The 15,747-nt window shown below is 37.6% G+C and overlaps 1 protein-coding gene across 5 annotated transcripts in view; it reads left to right on the top strand.

Annotated features, from left to right (window-relative positions):
• Positions 1-15,747, top strand: part of HS2ST1 (heparan sulfate 2-O-sulfotransferase 1) — a 220,130-nt gene that overhangs the window by 69,002 nt on the left and 135,381 nt on the right. The window contains exon 2 of one of the 5 annotated variants that reach the window (XM_064282187.1): positions 9,507-9,651. The exons of the other annotated variants lie outside the window; for them this stretch is intronic. The gene's annotated coding sequence lies outside the window, so the exon portion shown is untranslated. The remainder of the gene's footprint in view (positions 1-9,506; positions 9,652-15,747) is intronic. 5 annotated transcript variants of the gene reach the window in all.

Here is a 15,747-nt window from a genome sequence, read left to right on the forward strand (position 1 = left end):
TTAATTGGAAAACACTGATTCCTAGGGTTTTTCATTTATGAATCTTTATCCTTATTTGTTTTTACTTTTGCTTTAGGTGATCCTCCCTCTTTACTGGATTAATTGTTTTTTTCTTGGGAAATCTTGGTCAGAATAAAAGACAAATTACTAGATAAGCTGTGGCGTGAAAAATCTAACATGTATTATTGCGTTAAGGGAGAAGAATTATTCTGAAGATAGGAGAATAGATAAATAAGTTCATTCATGCATTTATGTAATCATATTTATTGCATACCTGTTTACTCCATGCCAGGCACTGTGCTCTGAGTAGGCAGTGGTGACTGAGAAAATCATGGCCCCTGCCCTAAGGGAGCTTACAGTTTAGTGGAAAAGAGAGACATTAACTAATGAACACAAAAATATAATAGCTGTTGTGGAATTTATTTAAGATCATTGCTTTAAAGACAATGTGTACAGTACTGAGTGAAAATAGTAATATTAAATGAAGAATATGTGTTGTAAAGTTACATATTGTATATATACCAATTATAGTCTCCTTTTAAAAAATGTGAAAAGAGGCTAAGGTAATGTAAAAAAAAAAAAAGGTAACAGTGGTTCTAAGATGATGAGACAGTATTCTATTGTATGCATATATTTTACTTTAGAAATTGTAAATAATTAGATAAGCAATATAGAAGAGGAATTTAGAGGTAATGTTTAATTTTTCTTTGTTTCATTTTACAAAGATCATTGTCTTGTTAGTTACCAAGGTAGAGACCAAAAAAATGCTAAGTATTAGTGAAACATTTTGTTTACCTTGAATTTATGGCAAATAAATTCAAAATTTATTGTTATCAAAGAAGAATGTTAAATTTTGCTCAAGGAAAATAGTTTTTATTTGGGGTCTGTTTCTAGCACTGTCAGGATATCTTAGCCTAGAGTAAAAAATACAATTTTTAGAGCAACTTAATTTTTATTAATGGAAACTTGTCATTTTTATGGAAAAAAAAAAAAGAGTAGAAAATTCACTGTAGTATGTTCTTTCTGGCTAATTGAATGCATTAGTAATGTATGAGAGCATAAAATTATTATCGAATGTTGAATAACCCTGTTATTCTGAATTCGTGTCACATTCTGATTTAAAGAGCACCTCTTAGGATAACTAGTATAGTATATTGCCTAGTAATAGGATAATGCTTCAGGAATGAGCTTTGGGGAGGGAACACAGAGTTTACAGCAGGACTTACGCTATGACAGTGGTTCAGGTGCCTTTGAAGGAAGAGAAGAAGAGAGTCAGTCAACCTTGACCCTCCCCTGTTAATTCTCTTTCATTCTGGACTCTTAACATTTTGTCTGCTTAAGACCACCTGCTAGGGAACTTTTCTGTGTGCTCCTTTCCCAGTTGTTCCCTTTTTAAAAATATAATTTCAACTAGGTAATAACTATTTATTGGAAACCCTGGTGGCATAGTGGCTAAGTGCCATGGCTTCTAACCAAAGCGTCGGCAGTTTGAATCCGCCATGCGCTCCTTGGAAACTCTATGGGGCAGTTCTACTCTGTCCTATAGGGTTGCTATGAGTCGGAATCAACTCATCGGCACTGGGGAATAACTATTTATTAGATGCCTGATAAATACCAGGCATTTTATGAGGCATTTAACACTGTAAAAGTAGATTTATATGTGAGAAAAACTGAGGCCAAAAAATGTTAATTTTTTCCAAAGTCACAAGTGAATTTATAGGTTTGAGTTAAAAAATAATGGCTACTGTACTAAGAAATTTAAGATTAATGTCCCAATAAGGCTTAGAAATGGATGTGGATATAGAAGTTCAAAGTCTCTTTGAAAAATTAATAGCCATATTTTGACTTAATCTGCCTAGTTTATAAGGTAATGTACCTTTGGGTTCGTTTTATCACTCAACTCTCTGTTGTTGTGTGCTGCGGAGTCAACTCTGACTCTTAATGAACCCATAGTTCAGAGCAGAACTGCCCTATAGAGTTTCCTAGGCTGTAATCTTTATGGGAGCAGGTGGCTCAGGTCTTTTCTCCCATGGAGATGCTTGTGGGTTCTAACCACCGACCTTTTGTTTAGCAGCTGAATGCTTTACAATTGCACCACCAGGGCTCCTCAACTCTGTTTGGAAGGAAGCTTTTCTTAAGAGCCTTTTCCTCCTCCGATTGAAATTAGAGAAAATGAAAATAAAGTGACTAGCTAGGGCTCGAATGTCTATGAATTAAATAAAAGGAAGGTAAATAGATTTAATACATACTCAGCTTAATCCTGTTTTTCTTATGTATTTTTAGTAGCTTCACGTAAATTAAGTGTTTAAAAGAAATATAAAGTGCCATTTCTTACAGACAGTAGTTTAATCCAGTTGAATATAATAAATTATTTAAGTATCTGTCTAGCATTTTTAGGAAATTCAAAGAACTGTAAAACTTTCTCTGTACTTCCATCTTGAACTTTGAAGATTTTGACTCACTATTGAAGTTCTATACATATGCGTGTAAGTAAAAGCCATTGTAATAGTGTTCTTTTTACCCCCATTGGTATGAACAAGTGAGTCTTGGTGTCACAGTGGTTAAAGCACTGGACTGCCAACTGAAAGGTCAGCCATTTGAACCCACCAGCCGTTCCTCAGGAGAAAGATGTGGCAGTATGCTTCTGTAAAGATTTACATCCTTGGAAACCTTATGGGGCAGTTCTACTCTGTCCTATTGGGTCCCTTCGAGTCAGAATCAACGGCAATATTGTTAGGTGCCATCGAGTTGCTTCCGACTCATAGCAGCCCCATGTACAACAGAATGAAACACTACCTCGTCCTGCACCATCCTCACATTGTTGCAGCCACTGCGTCAGTCCGTCTAGTTGAGTGCCTTCCTCTTTTTAACTGACCTTCTACTTCACCAAGCATGATGTCCTTCTCCAGGGACTCATCCCTCCTGATAAACATGTCCAAAGTATGTGAGATGAGGTCTCGCCATCCTTGTTTCTGTGGAGAATTCTGGCGGTACATCATTCAAGACAGATTTGTTCGTTCTTTTGACAGTCCATGGTATATTCAGTATTTTTTTCCAACACCATAATTCAGAGATGTCAGTTCTTCAGTCTTCCTTATTCATTGTCAAACTTTCGCATGCATATGAAGTGATTTAAAACACTATGGCTTGGGTCAGGTGCACCTTAGTCCTCAAGGTGACATCTTTGCTTTTTAACACTTCAAAGAGGTCTTTTGCAGCAAAGCTTCCAGCATCACAGCAACACACAAGCCTCCATTGCTATTGTCAGCTGACACATGCGTGGGGGCAATGGCAATGCTTTGGTTTTTGGCGGATGAACAAGTTATAGTGTACACCCACTACCGTCGAGTCGATTCCGACTTATAGCAACCCTACAGGACAGAGTAGAACTGCTCCTAGAGTTTCCAAGGAGCGCATGGTGGATTCGAACTGCCAACCTTCTGATCAGCAGCCGCAGCACTTAATCACTAAGCCGCCAGGGTTTCCATTATGTGTATAAAGAGCCAGTATTTTGAGTTAAACATACTAAGTTTAAATCCCAAATGTGCCACTTTATTTGGCAGGAAGCAATCTTGTCAAGTCTCTGGTTCCTCATCTACAAAATGGGGGTGATAAGGCCTGTTCTATAGAGATCTTGTAAGAATTAAATGAGAAAATGTATAAAGTCAGCCAGAATGGCTTGGTCCTTTAATACTCACATTAATATATCATTAGAAAAGAATAAAATATGTCCAAAATATTCTTTCCTTCTAAGAAGAAGGATATCTTCGTCATCAAACAATATATCTTGGGCCCTTGAAAAGATTAGGTTTTAACTATCTGGAAAATGTTCTTGAGTAACTCATACTCTGAGGGTGAGGGTTCAAGTTACTTGAAGCTGTGTTGTACATTAATTTTCTATTCCTTTATATGTACTGCCTTTTATCTCAAAAGCTTTTTAGTCCTCTGTGAGGAAAGGTCTGGGTGGAAATTTTTAGAAACCTGAAAATTGACAAGAGGATTTGGGGTTGGGGAGGTTGCCACTTTATCTACTACGGATGCTTACCTAGTGCTTAGATTGAAATTATCCCCCTACAGAAATACAGCAGTGCTGTTTTTTTTTTTTTTTTTTTTGCTTCTTTTTACTGCTGTAACACATTGTCTTTATTTCTAGATAATTTAAAAATTGGTTAGATACTGTCTTCTTTGGGCCTAATAAATATACTCTTATCTGGAAGATATATGTACTTACTATATGACCCTTCTAGGGTTTTTTAGATTCTCTGTAACTCATGTCCTTGTATCTTGGGTGGTGCAAACAATTAAGTGCTCGACTACTAGCCAAAAGGTTGGCAGTTCAACTCCACTCAGGCGCCTTGGAAGACAGGCCTGTCAGTCGCATCTGAAAAGTTACAGCCTTGAAAATCCTATGGACAACAGTTCTGTTCTGCACACATGGGGTTGCCATGACAACAACATATTGATACAGTTTGTAAATGTAGTATTCTAAGAAGCATGTTAAACAAGCACCTCATTCCCATTTCTGTGTAGTATTTCTCTATGAATTGCATTACCTATAAAGCATCATTTCACATTTCCATAAATTCGCATTTGCCAAATTACACCAAGAGGGAAAACTTAATATAATCATTTCATAAACATATAATCTATTCAGTCTGATTGCATTTTTTCTTGATGCAGTTTGATAAACTGGAGTTTGTGTAGATACAAGGTAGTGTCCTACAGATAATACAGTTTTATACATTTTATTTTTCAGTGTTCTTCATGTGGTTTGTATCCTGGAGAAATTGGATCATATATGTTTTCTTTATCCTTTATTCTGGGTAACAAAATTCTTTTGTTTGTTAGAGGTTACTAGGTCCCATAGTGAAGATGGCTCTGAGTTAGCTGTTGGCTCATTCTAGAGTACAAAAATGCTTGTGATAAAAGCTGTAAAGTGAGAACGAAGTTTGCTATACAAATGTGTTTTCTTCCCTCTTTTTCTGGGGAATTTTTTATTTAAACAAAAGTTAACAATAGTGGTGTTTCAGAAGGAAAGTGTGAAAGTGCAGTTTAATCTTTAGCAGTGAAATGTGAGACTTTATACTGAGATCACAAAGATATTTAGTAATGAGTAAGCCTAATACTTGAATAAGTAAAGCTGATTTTGGCTGTCTTTTACTACAGAATGGAAGTTGTATTGCTTCTTAAAGTATTAATAAACTAAAAAATGCATGCTTATAGCTTAATTGGGTGAGCACATCATACTTGAGCTGTAGTATTTTGACCATATATCTTCAAATAAGAAGTACACATACATACTTTTGTTAAATAATGAAATTTTCTGGAATTCGGGCAACCAAGTGAGGTGCCTGAGAATAGGTTTGTGAATACTTCAAATTTCTACTCATTATTTTCTTTTGACAAAACTCTCTTTGTAGCATTAACCATATTGCTACTGAATAAAGAATAAAGTGTTTCATTGCTTGCTATAAAAAAAGTAATTTTTAAAATGGCTATATGTGTCAAAAATAAATTCAATTTGATAAAGTTGTGAGAGTTTTTTCCTTCTTTCTCAGTGCTGCCCTTTCATCTTTGCTTTTTGTGATGAAAGAGTCTAAATGTAGTTACTTGACCACTGGATTAATAAAATGGTTGGAAAATTAAAACAAAAATCCACAGTTAATTTTTTAGTTGATCAATTTGTTTTCAATAGTACGTATTTAAATAAAAAAAAATCTAATGTAAACCATTTACTCATAGCAAACAGTTTACCCTAAGCATTGAATTATCTTTAAAAAATAGGTACCCTTATTGTATATGTGATTACCTTGGTGTTGAAGAGCTCTGATGAGTATTAATCTATATACCAGGATATGATCTCAGTCGTTTTCACAGTCTGATACTTGAAAGCTCTTAAAAGCATAAACATTATAATTTATTTCTCTCTATATTTGGTAATTTCTTAGCAACCTGGAGATGGCATGAAGAGCAGGTTATAGGGGATTAGACTTGGCTGCTTGGTATTGAGCTGTTAGAAATTAGAGGTCTGCCTAAACAGAGAAAGTGAAATGAAAGGTTTTTTTCAGGTAGGTTATAAGTTTATTTGGAAATCTCAGGTTTGTAATCAAATTTATTGATTTAACATACTACTTTAGTAAATATTGGAACAACTACAATACATTATGTCAGTAACTATGCTATATAAATTTTGGGTATATAATAATAAACTGAATAGACATGTCCCTGCTTCATTGGAGCTTATATTTTTACTCAAGAATAACAGAAAAATAAAATAAAATAAACAAGATGATATCATAGAGCCCTAAGCCCTATAAGTTTTAAAAAACAAAAAGGATAGAGTAAAAGAGAGTGATTGGGGAGCTACTTTAGATTCAGTGCTCATGGAAGGCCTCTCTGAAAAGGTTACAACTAAGATAATAAACCTCCCCCAAAAACCATTGCTGTCGAGTTGATTCTGACACATAGCGACCCTATGGGACAGAGTAGAACTGCCCTATAGAGCTTCCAAGGCTGTAAATCTTTACAAAAGCAGACTACCACATCTTTCTCCTGCGAAGTGGCTGGTGCTGACCTTTTGGTTAGCAGCTGAGTGATTAACCACTGTACCAACAGGGCTCCTTTACGATGTAATGGTAAGCTAAATTATTCAGGTTAATTTTTTTTTCACTGAAATGAGGGAAACACTGGATGCAAAATATTTTTAAGTTATTTAAAAACTAAACTCTAAAAAGACAACCACTTTTTGGATGACAGCCTATAACCAGATAAGGACCATAGGGAGGGATGTTTCAGTACTTAATAGAACAGGAGAATAAAAGAGATTTTGAAAACAAGTTCCCGAGAAGTGTGGCCCCAGTCTGCCCTTCACACATATTTGTGTTGCAGGTACATGCACCCCTACTTGGTTTGAAATGTTCCAGTCCGGTAGTGTTCCCAGAAGCAAACGTAAGCCTCTACAGATCAGGAGCATTATCCTAGGCCTCAGTGAACTTCCACAAATAAAATTTCAAGCAAAGATAACGAGGTACACTAAGAAACAGACAACAGAATGACAATCAGCAAGAATAGAGAATCAGAAGTCCACAGACTTCAGATTTTGAAATTATTAGACACAGATTTAAAACAACTGTTTACAAATTGTGGCACACATGAAAATATCTAAAGGGAAACTATAAAAAATGACATAGCATGTATGAAAATGGATCAGACAAAATTTCTAGTAATGAAAAACACAATAACTGAAATTCATTGACCCTTCTAGTTCTAGTTCTGTTGAGCAGTTTGTATCAAACAAACCATCCTGCTAAACCCAGTTATAAAAATTGTACCATACATATAAAGCAATTCTTTGAAGGTATTGGAAAGTAACAAGTGCAGGCCAGACTAGAAGGGCTATGGTTCTTGAAAACAGGGAAGCTAGTAACAGTGGTTAATAGCTTGGCTGTTAACCAAAAGGTCACCAGTTCAAATCCACCAGCCGCTCCTTGGAAATCCTGTGGGGCAGTTTTACTCTGTCCTGTACAGTCGCTAGAAACCCTGGTGGCATAGTGGTTAAGTGCTACCTCTGCTAACCGAAAGGATGGCAGTTCTGATCCCCCAGGCACTCCTTGGAAGCTCCATGGGGCAGTTCTACTCTGTCCTGTAGGGTCGCTATGAGTTGGAATTGACTTGAGGGCAGTTGGTTTGGTTTTTTTGGATAGGGTCGCTGTGAATCAGACAGCGCATAACAACATATTCATTATGGCTTTTTCCCTGAAAGAATGTCCGAATTCTCCATGCTGGATAGAGCTCAAACAGAAAACAGCAGTTTTAGTGGGTTAAGGAGATAGAGATTGGAGTCAAGGCTGCCAAACAGACCGGAAGGTGAGGCAAATCCTGGAGAGGAGAGAACTGCAGAGAATTCAGATATCTGCCTATAAAACTTTCACCTAGAGCAGGACTCCCAGAAACCGATCAGAAAACAGTGGTTGTAATGCTAAAGCGCTGAGAAGAAATTTCAGTAATTTTGAGGGACACTCATTAAATAGAGTTCAAGTCGCTCAAAAATTAGCAAGTGGCCCATTTAAGCCATTATCTAGAAAACATGTGCCTCCAGGATATATTCACCCATGTATAGTTATTTTGTTCTTAAGAGCCAAAGAGATTCTGTTTAAAGAAATACAATAATAGCACAGCGACTGTGATCTTTTTTTTTTTGAATAACATTTTTCTTTATTATTAACTTTTACTGAGCTTCAAGTGAACGTTTACAAATCAAGTCGGACTGTCACATATAAGTTTATATACACCTTACTCCGTACTCCCACTTGCTCTCCCCCTAATGAGTCAGCCCTTCCAGTCTCTCCTTTCGTGACGATTTTGCCAGCTTCCAACTCTCTCTAGCGACTGTGATCTTTTGTGGAAGAGTTAGGCTGTGTCCCAATTACAAATGTTGGTTAGATTTTAGAGATTAAACTGTGAAAATAATACATCTTTGGATCATAACTGTCCCTTATCTGAATGAAGCAGTGTATGATCCTTACTTTTCTTTTGCTGTATCTGATTGCTACAGGAGGTAAAAAGTATTTAGAGATTAAGGACATCCTTGTGTTGGGTATGTACATATTTCTTTAAGTCATCTTTTTGTTTTTATCATGTTAAAGCTTTCCAATTTATCTTTGCTCTCATAAACAACCAACTTTTAAGTGCTTACAGAAATTTGATGTAAAGCACTAAAATGTCCTCAGGATTCACCAGCACAGTTAATGCCTGAACAAATGCATTCACCATCCACAGGAACATACAACACTCAAGAACATGTTTTTTTTTTTTTTTTTAAATAGGTCAATGAATTTTCTACAGAGCTGTTGCTAACAGTTATTTTTAAAGTACCTTTTCAAATACGCTTGTCTAAGTCAGCAAATCCATTGCACTAGAAAGCTTCCAGGCAATAAATAAAGCGGAGCACTGAACAAATTGCTTGTTCTCTCAAGTGACATGATGCCTCTATTTTACTTACTGTTCACAATAATTTTACTACAAAAGTGATTCCTTTTTTCTTCTGAGTAGGAATTATTAATTTTTAGGGGCTTTTATAACATTGTTTTTATTAGACCTTAAGATCTCACGTTCTCTTAAGTTTCTTTTTCTGTGTGTGCACGTGCATATACACACACATTTAATATAGCTTTTGAAAAGTTGGTCTTCCTTCAATAAGAAATTATTTTTTTTGCTATGTTTCAAGCATCTTCTATTAAACTTTTTAATGTAATTTGCTAAATATAATATTTTGGTACTTCCTCCTAGAATCTAATCCCAAGGCCAGTTTTTTTTTTTTTTATATGTATAATTTTTATTGAGCTTTAAGTGAACATTTACAAATCAAGTCAGTCTGTCACATATAAGCTTATATACACCTTATTCCATACTCCCACTTACTCTCCCCCGAGTCAGCCCTTCCAGTCTCTCCTTTCGTGACAATTTTGCCAATTTCTAACCCCTCTACCCTCCCATCTCCCCTCCAGACAGAAGATGCCAACACAGTCTCAAGTGTCCACCTGATACAAGTAGTTCACCCTTCATCAGCATCTCTCTCCAACGCACTGTCGAGTCCCTTCCATGCCTGATGAGTTGTCTTCGGGAATGGTTCCTGTCCTGGGCCAACAGAAGGTTTGGGGACCGTGACCGCCGGGATTCCTCTAGTCTCAGTCAGACCATTAAGTCTGGTCTTTTTATGAGAATTTGGGGTCTGCATCCCACTGATCTCCTGCTCCCTCAGGGGTTCTCTGTTGTGTTCCCTGTCAGGGCAGTCATCGGTTGTGGCCGGGCACCATCTAGTTCTTCTGGTCTCAGGATGATGTAAGTCTGTGGTTCACGTGGCCCTTTCTGTCTCTTGGGCTCATAGTTACGGTGTGACCTTGGTGTTCTTCATTCTCCTTTGCTTCAGGTGGGTTGAGACCAATTGATGCATCTTAGATGTCCGCTTGTTAGCATTTAAGACCCCAGATGCCACATTTCAAAGTGGGATGCAGAATGTTTTCATAATAGTATTATTTTGCCAATTGACTTCGAAGTCCCCTTAAGCCATAGTCCCCAAACCCCCGCCCTTGCTCCGCTGACCTTTGAAGCATTCAGTTTATCCTGGAAACTTCTTAGCTTTTGGTCCGGTCCAGTTGAGCTGACCTTCCCTGTATTGAGTGTTGTCCTTCCCTTCACCTAAAGTAGTTCTTATCTACTAACTAATCAGTAAATAACCCTCTCTCACTCTCCCTCCCTCCCCCCCCATAACCACAAAAGTATGGGTTCTTCTCAGTTTATACTATTTCTCAAGATCTTATAATAGTGGTCTTATACAATATTTGTCCTTTTGCCTCTGACTGATTTCACTCAGCATAATGCCTTCCAGGTTCCTCCGTGTTATGAAATGTTTCACAGATTCGTCACTGTTCTTTACCGATGTGTAGTATTCCATTTTGTGAATATACCACAATTTAACCATTCATCCGTTGATGGACACCTTGGTTGCTTCCGTTTTTTGCAATTGTAAACAGAGCTGCAATAAACATGGGTGTGCATATATCTGTTTGTGTGAAGGCTCTTATTTCTCTAGGGTGTATTCCGAGGAGTGGGATTTCTGGGTTGTAAGGTAGTTCTATTTCTAATTTTTTAAGAAAACGCCAGATAGATTTCCAAAGTGGTTGTACCATTTTACATTCCCACCAGCAGTGTATAAGAGTTCCAATCTCTCCGCAGCCTCTCCAACATTTATTTTTTTGTGTTTTTTGGATTAATGCCAGCCTTGTTGGAGTGAGATGGAATCTCATCGTAGTTTTAGTTTGCATTTCTCGAATGGCTAATAATCAAGAGCATTTTCTCATGTATCTGTTAGCTGCCTGAATATCTTCTTTAGTGAAGTGCGTGTTCATATCCCAAGGCCAGTTTTTAGAAATTCATTTGAAACCTTACCAGTACTGTGTGGCTGTCACCTGGGAACTTTTTTTAAATTGTGCTTTAAGTGAACGTTTACAATTCAAGTCAGTTTCTCATACAAAAACTTAAACACACGTTGTTATGTGGCCCTAGTTGTTCTCCCTATAATGTGACAGCACACTCCTCCTCTCCCCCCTGTATTTCCCGTGTCCATTCAACCAGCTCTTCCCCCTCTGCCTTCTCATCTCGCCTCCAAACAGGAGCTGCCTGCAGTCTCATGTGTCTACTTGAGCCAAGAAACTCATTCCTCACCAGTATCATCTTCTGTCGTACTGTCCAGTCTAGTCCCTGTCTGAAGAGTTGGCTTCGGGAATGGTTTTAGTTTTGGGTTAATAGAGAGTCTGGGGGCCATGTCCTCTGGGGTCCTTCCAGTCTCAGTCAGACTTTTAAGTCTTTCTGTTTTTTTTTTTTTTTACTAGAATTTTTGAGTTCTGCATTCCACTTTTTCTCTTGCACCATTAGGAATTGTCTGCTGTGTTTCCTGTCAGGGCAGTCATTGGTGGTAGCTGGGAACCATCTAGTTCTTCTGGTCTCAGGCTGATATAGCCTCTAGTTTATGTGGCCCTTTCTGTCTCTTGGGCTCATATTTCTTCATTCAATGAAAGTTCTTCATTCTCCTTTGTTCTAGGTGGGTTGGGACCAACTGATGCATCTTAGATGGCTGCTTGCTAGCTTTTAAGACCCCAGACACCACTCACCAAAGTGGGATGTAGAATATTTTCTTAATAAACTTTGTTATACCAATTGATCTAGATGTCCCCTGAAACCATGGTCCCCAGACCCCTACCCGTGCTGGTCTGTCCCTTGAAGTGTTTGGTTATATTCAGGGAACTTCTTAGTTTTTGGTTCAGTCCAGTTGTGCTGACTTCCCCTGTATTGTCTGTTGTCTTTCCCTTTACCTAGAATAATTCTTGTCTACTATCTAGGCAGTTAATACCCCTCTCTCTTCCTCCCCATCCTCGTAACCATCAGAGAATGTTTTCTTCTGTGTTTAAACCTTTTCTTGAGTTATTATAATAGTGGTCTTGTATAATATTTGTCCTTTTGCGACTGACCGATTTCACACAGCATAATGCCTTCCAGATTCATCCATGTTATAAGATGTTTCATGGATTCATCATTTTCTTTATTGTTGTGTAGTATTCCATTGTGTGAATATACTATAGTTTGTTTATCCATTCATCCGTTGATGGGCACCTTGGTTGTTTCCATCTTTTTGCTATTGTGAACAGTGCTGCAGTGAACATCAGTGTGCATATATCTGTTTGTGTGAGGGCACTTACTTCTCTAGGATATATGCCAAGGAGTGGGATTGCTGGATCTCATGGTGGTTCTATTTCTAGCTTTTCAAGGCAGCGCAAAATCGATCTCCAAAGTGCTTGTGCTATTTTACATTCCCACCAGCAGTGTGTAAATGTTCCAGTCTCTCTACAAGTTCTCCAACATTTATTATTTTGTTTTTTTTGGATTAATGCTAGCCTTGTTGGGGCAAGATGGTATCTCATTGTAGTTTTGCTTTGCAGTGATCTAATGGCTAATGATCGTGAGTGTTTCCTCATACATCTGTTAGCTACCTGAATGTCTTCTTTGGTGACGTGTCTGTTCATATCCTTTGCCCATTTTTTAATTGGGTTTTTTGTCTTTTCGTTTTCGAGGCTTTGCAGTATCTTGTAGATTTTAGGGATTAGGCGCTGATCCAATTTGTCATAGCCGAAATTTTTTCCCCAGTCTGTAGGTCATCTTTTTATTCTTTTGATGAAATCTTTGCATTAGCAAAGTGTTTGATTTTTAGGAGCCCCCAGTTATCTAGTTTCTCTTCTGGTGTTTGTGCGTTGCTAGTAATGTGTCTGTATACCGTTCATGCCATTGTATTAGGGCTCCTAGCGTTATCCCTTTTTTTTTCTTCCATGATCTTTATTGTTTTAGATTTCATATTTAGGTTTTTGATCTATTCTGAATTAGTTTTTGTCCATAGTGTGAGGTATGGGTCATATTTCATTTTTTGCAGATGGATATGCAGTTATGCCATAAGAGACTGTTTTTTTTTCCTATTTAATGGACCTTGGGCCTTTGTCAAATATCACCTGCTCATCAGTGAATGAATTTACATCTGGATTCACAGTTCTATTTCACTGGTCTAAGTATCTGCTGTTATACTTGTACCAGGCTGTTTTGACTACTGTGGCGGTATAATGTGTCACCTGGGAGTTTATTGGAAATATAGAATCTTGGTCTCCACCCCAGACTTACTGACTCATCATTTGTATTTTTAATAAGCTCAAGTGGTTCATATGCCTATCAAACTTTGAGAAGCACTGATCTAAGAGCCTGTTTCCTGGTGTGTATTTCCAATCTACCTGAGCATTAAAGAGAAAATATACAAAATGCGCAAATCAAGGCATTTTAAAAGCTTTCAAGGAATATTTCAGAGACTGATGTAATCTGTACTTTTTAGAAATATTTGTGAAATATTTATTTTGTTCTAAGTGGCTTACCATGCCATTTGTTTTACCCTCTTCCTTTTGTTTATCTAATCTAATCTCACACATTTAGCACTTAGCTGCCTGCTGTAGAATTTTTAAACCAGTGTCAACCCTAACGTCTTTCACTTGGGCTTTTATATTTCTGACTTGTCATAGGATATTCATCATGCCTTAAAAGGAATATATGATCATCCTTTTCAAAGCCTGCTTTCTTTCTTAACTTCATTTTGTTAATCATATATCCAATAAAGCCTCATATCCTCCACAAGTCTTTTCACAACTTTTTTTAAGCATACAGTAATTTCTGCTATCTTTGTTCCTATAATCCCTTTTATCTCTTTTATAAGAGATGGAGATCAAATTCATGTCTTCAACACAACTCCCTATTTCCACATTACTTCTATTTCTAATATTTTCGTTTCTGACAGTAAAATGTGTCTTTGAAATGCAACATTTTATTTTAGTAAAAAATGCCCTAAATCATTCAGTTGAGAATAGTTATACCAGCAAGTACACCTTGCCAGTTGGTTGACTGTTTGTGAACATGAATTTTTATATGTTTCTGTGTTTTATAGTAAACTAGGTTTTCATGTGATGCAGTAACTAACTCATTAAAAATTTTTCAACTCATTAAAAATGAAACAAAACTAAATAAAAACACAACAGTAGAATAGTTCTTATAAGGAAACAATCAGCATCCTCTCCTTTCGTTAGGTACTTGTTTAGATGGTGGTACATAGAAGCGGAATTAACATTTGTGTTTGGTTGCTTAGCGTAAAATGAAGTTATGAGAGTCTGCATTAGATTATAAAATGGAAACTAATGAATACTAAAAGAACACAGTTTTTTTTTTTTTGTGCTTTAAGTGAAAGTTTATAGTTCAAGTCAATTTCTCATACAAAAACTTAAACACACATTGTTATGTGACCCTCGTTGCTCTCCCTACAATGTGACAGCACGCTCCTCCTTTTCACCCCGGATTTTCTGTGTCCATTCAATCAGCTCCTGTCCCCCTGGCGTTCTCATCTCACCTCTGGACAGGAGCTGCCCATTTAATCTCCTGTATCTGTTATCCGTTGAACTAAGAAGCACACAAGTATCATTTTATGTCTTATATTCCAGTCTAATCTTTATCTGAAGATTTGCTTTTGGGAATGATTTCAGTTTTGGGCTAACATAGAGTCCGGGGGCCATGTCTTCCAGGGTTCCTCCGGTCTCAGTCAGACCGTTAAGTCTGGTCTTTTTACTAGAATTTGAGTTCTGCATTCTACTTTTCTTCTGCTCCATCAGGGACACTCTGGTGTTTTCTCTGTCATAGTGGTCACTGGTGGTAGCTGGGTACCATCTAGTTCTTCTGGTCTCAGGCTGATGGAGTCGCTCTCTGGTTTATATGGCCCTTTCTGTCTCTTGGGCTCATATTTTCCTTGTGTCTTTGGTGTTCTTCATTATCCTTTGCTCCGTGGATTGGGACCAGTCATTGCATCTTAGATGGCCACTTGCTAGCTTTTAAGACCCCAGACACCACTCACCAAAGTGGGATGTAGAACATTTTCTTAATAAACTTTGTTATGCCATTTGACCTAGATAGCCCCTGAAACCATGGTCCCCAGACCCCCACCCCTGCTACTCTGTCCCTTGAAGTATTTGGTTGTATTCAGGGAACTTCTTAGCTTTTGGTTTAGTCCAGTTGTGCTGACTTCCACTGTATTGTCTGTTGTCCTTTCCTTCACCAATATAATTCTTGTCTACTATCTAGTTAGTGAATACTCCTCTCCCTCCCTCCCCACCCTCGTAACCACCAACGAATGTTTTCTTCTGTGTTTAAACCTTTCCTTGAGTTATTATAATAGTGGTCTCATAAAATATTTGTCCCTTTGTGATTGACTAATCTCACTGAGCCTAATGCCTTCCAGATTCATCCACGTTATGTGATGTTTCACAGATTCATCATTGAAAAGCATACATAATTTCTAGCTGAGGAATGTTAAAGATTATGTTGTTGTTGCTATTTGCTGTTGAGTGGATTCTGAACTCATTGTGACCTTGTGTGGGGAGTAGAACTCGAGGGTTTTCAAGGCTGTGACCTTTCAGAATCAGATGGCAGGGTCTGTCTTCCCAGGCACCTGTGGGTGTGTTCGAGCTGCCTATGTTTCCCCTAGTAGTCAAGTAGTTAACAATTTGCATCACCCAGGGACTCCTTTAAACATCATGTTGTTGTTAGGTGTTGTTGAATTGATTTTTGACTCATAACGACCCCATCTGACCTAGTAGAACTGCCCCATAGGGTTTCGTA

This window comes from Loxodonta africana, chromosome 3 (assembly GCF_030014295.1).
Source record: "Loxodonta africana isolate mLoxAfr1 chromosome 3, mLoxAfr1.hap2, whole genome shotgun sequence".
Lineage (NCBI taxonomy): Eukaryota > Metazoa > Chordata > Mammalia > Proboscidea > Elephantidae > Loxodonta > Loxodonta africana.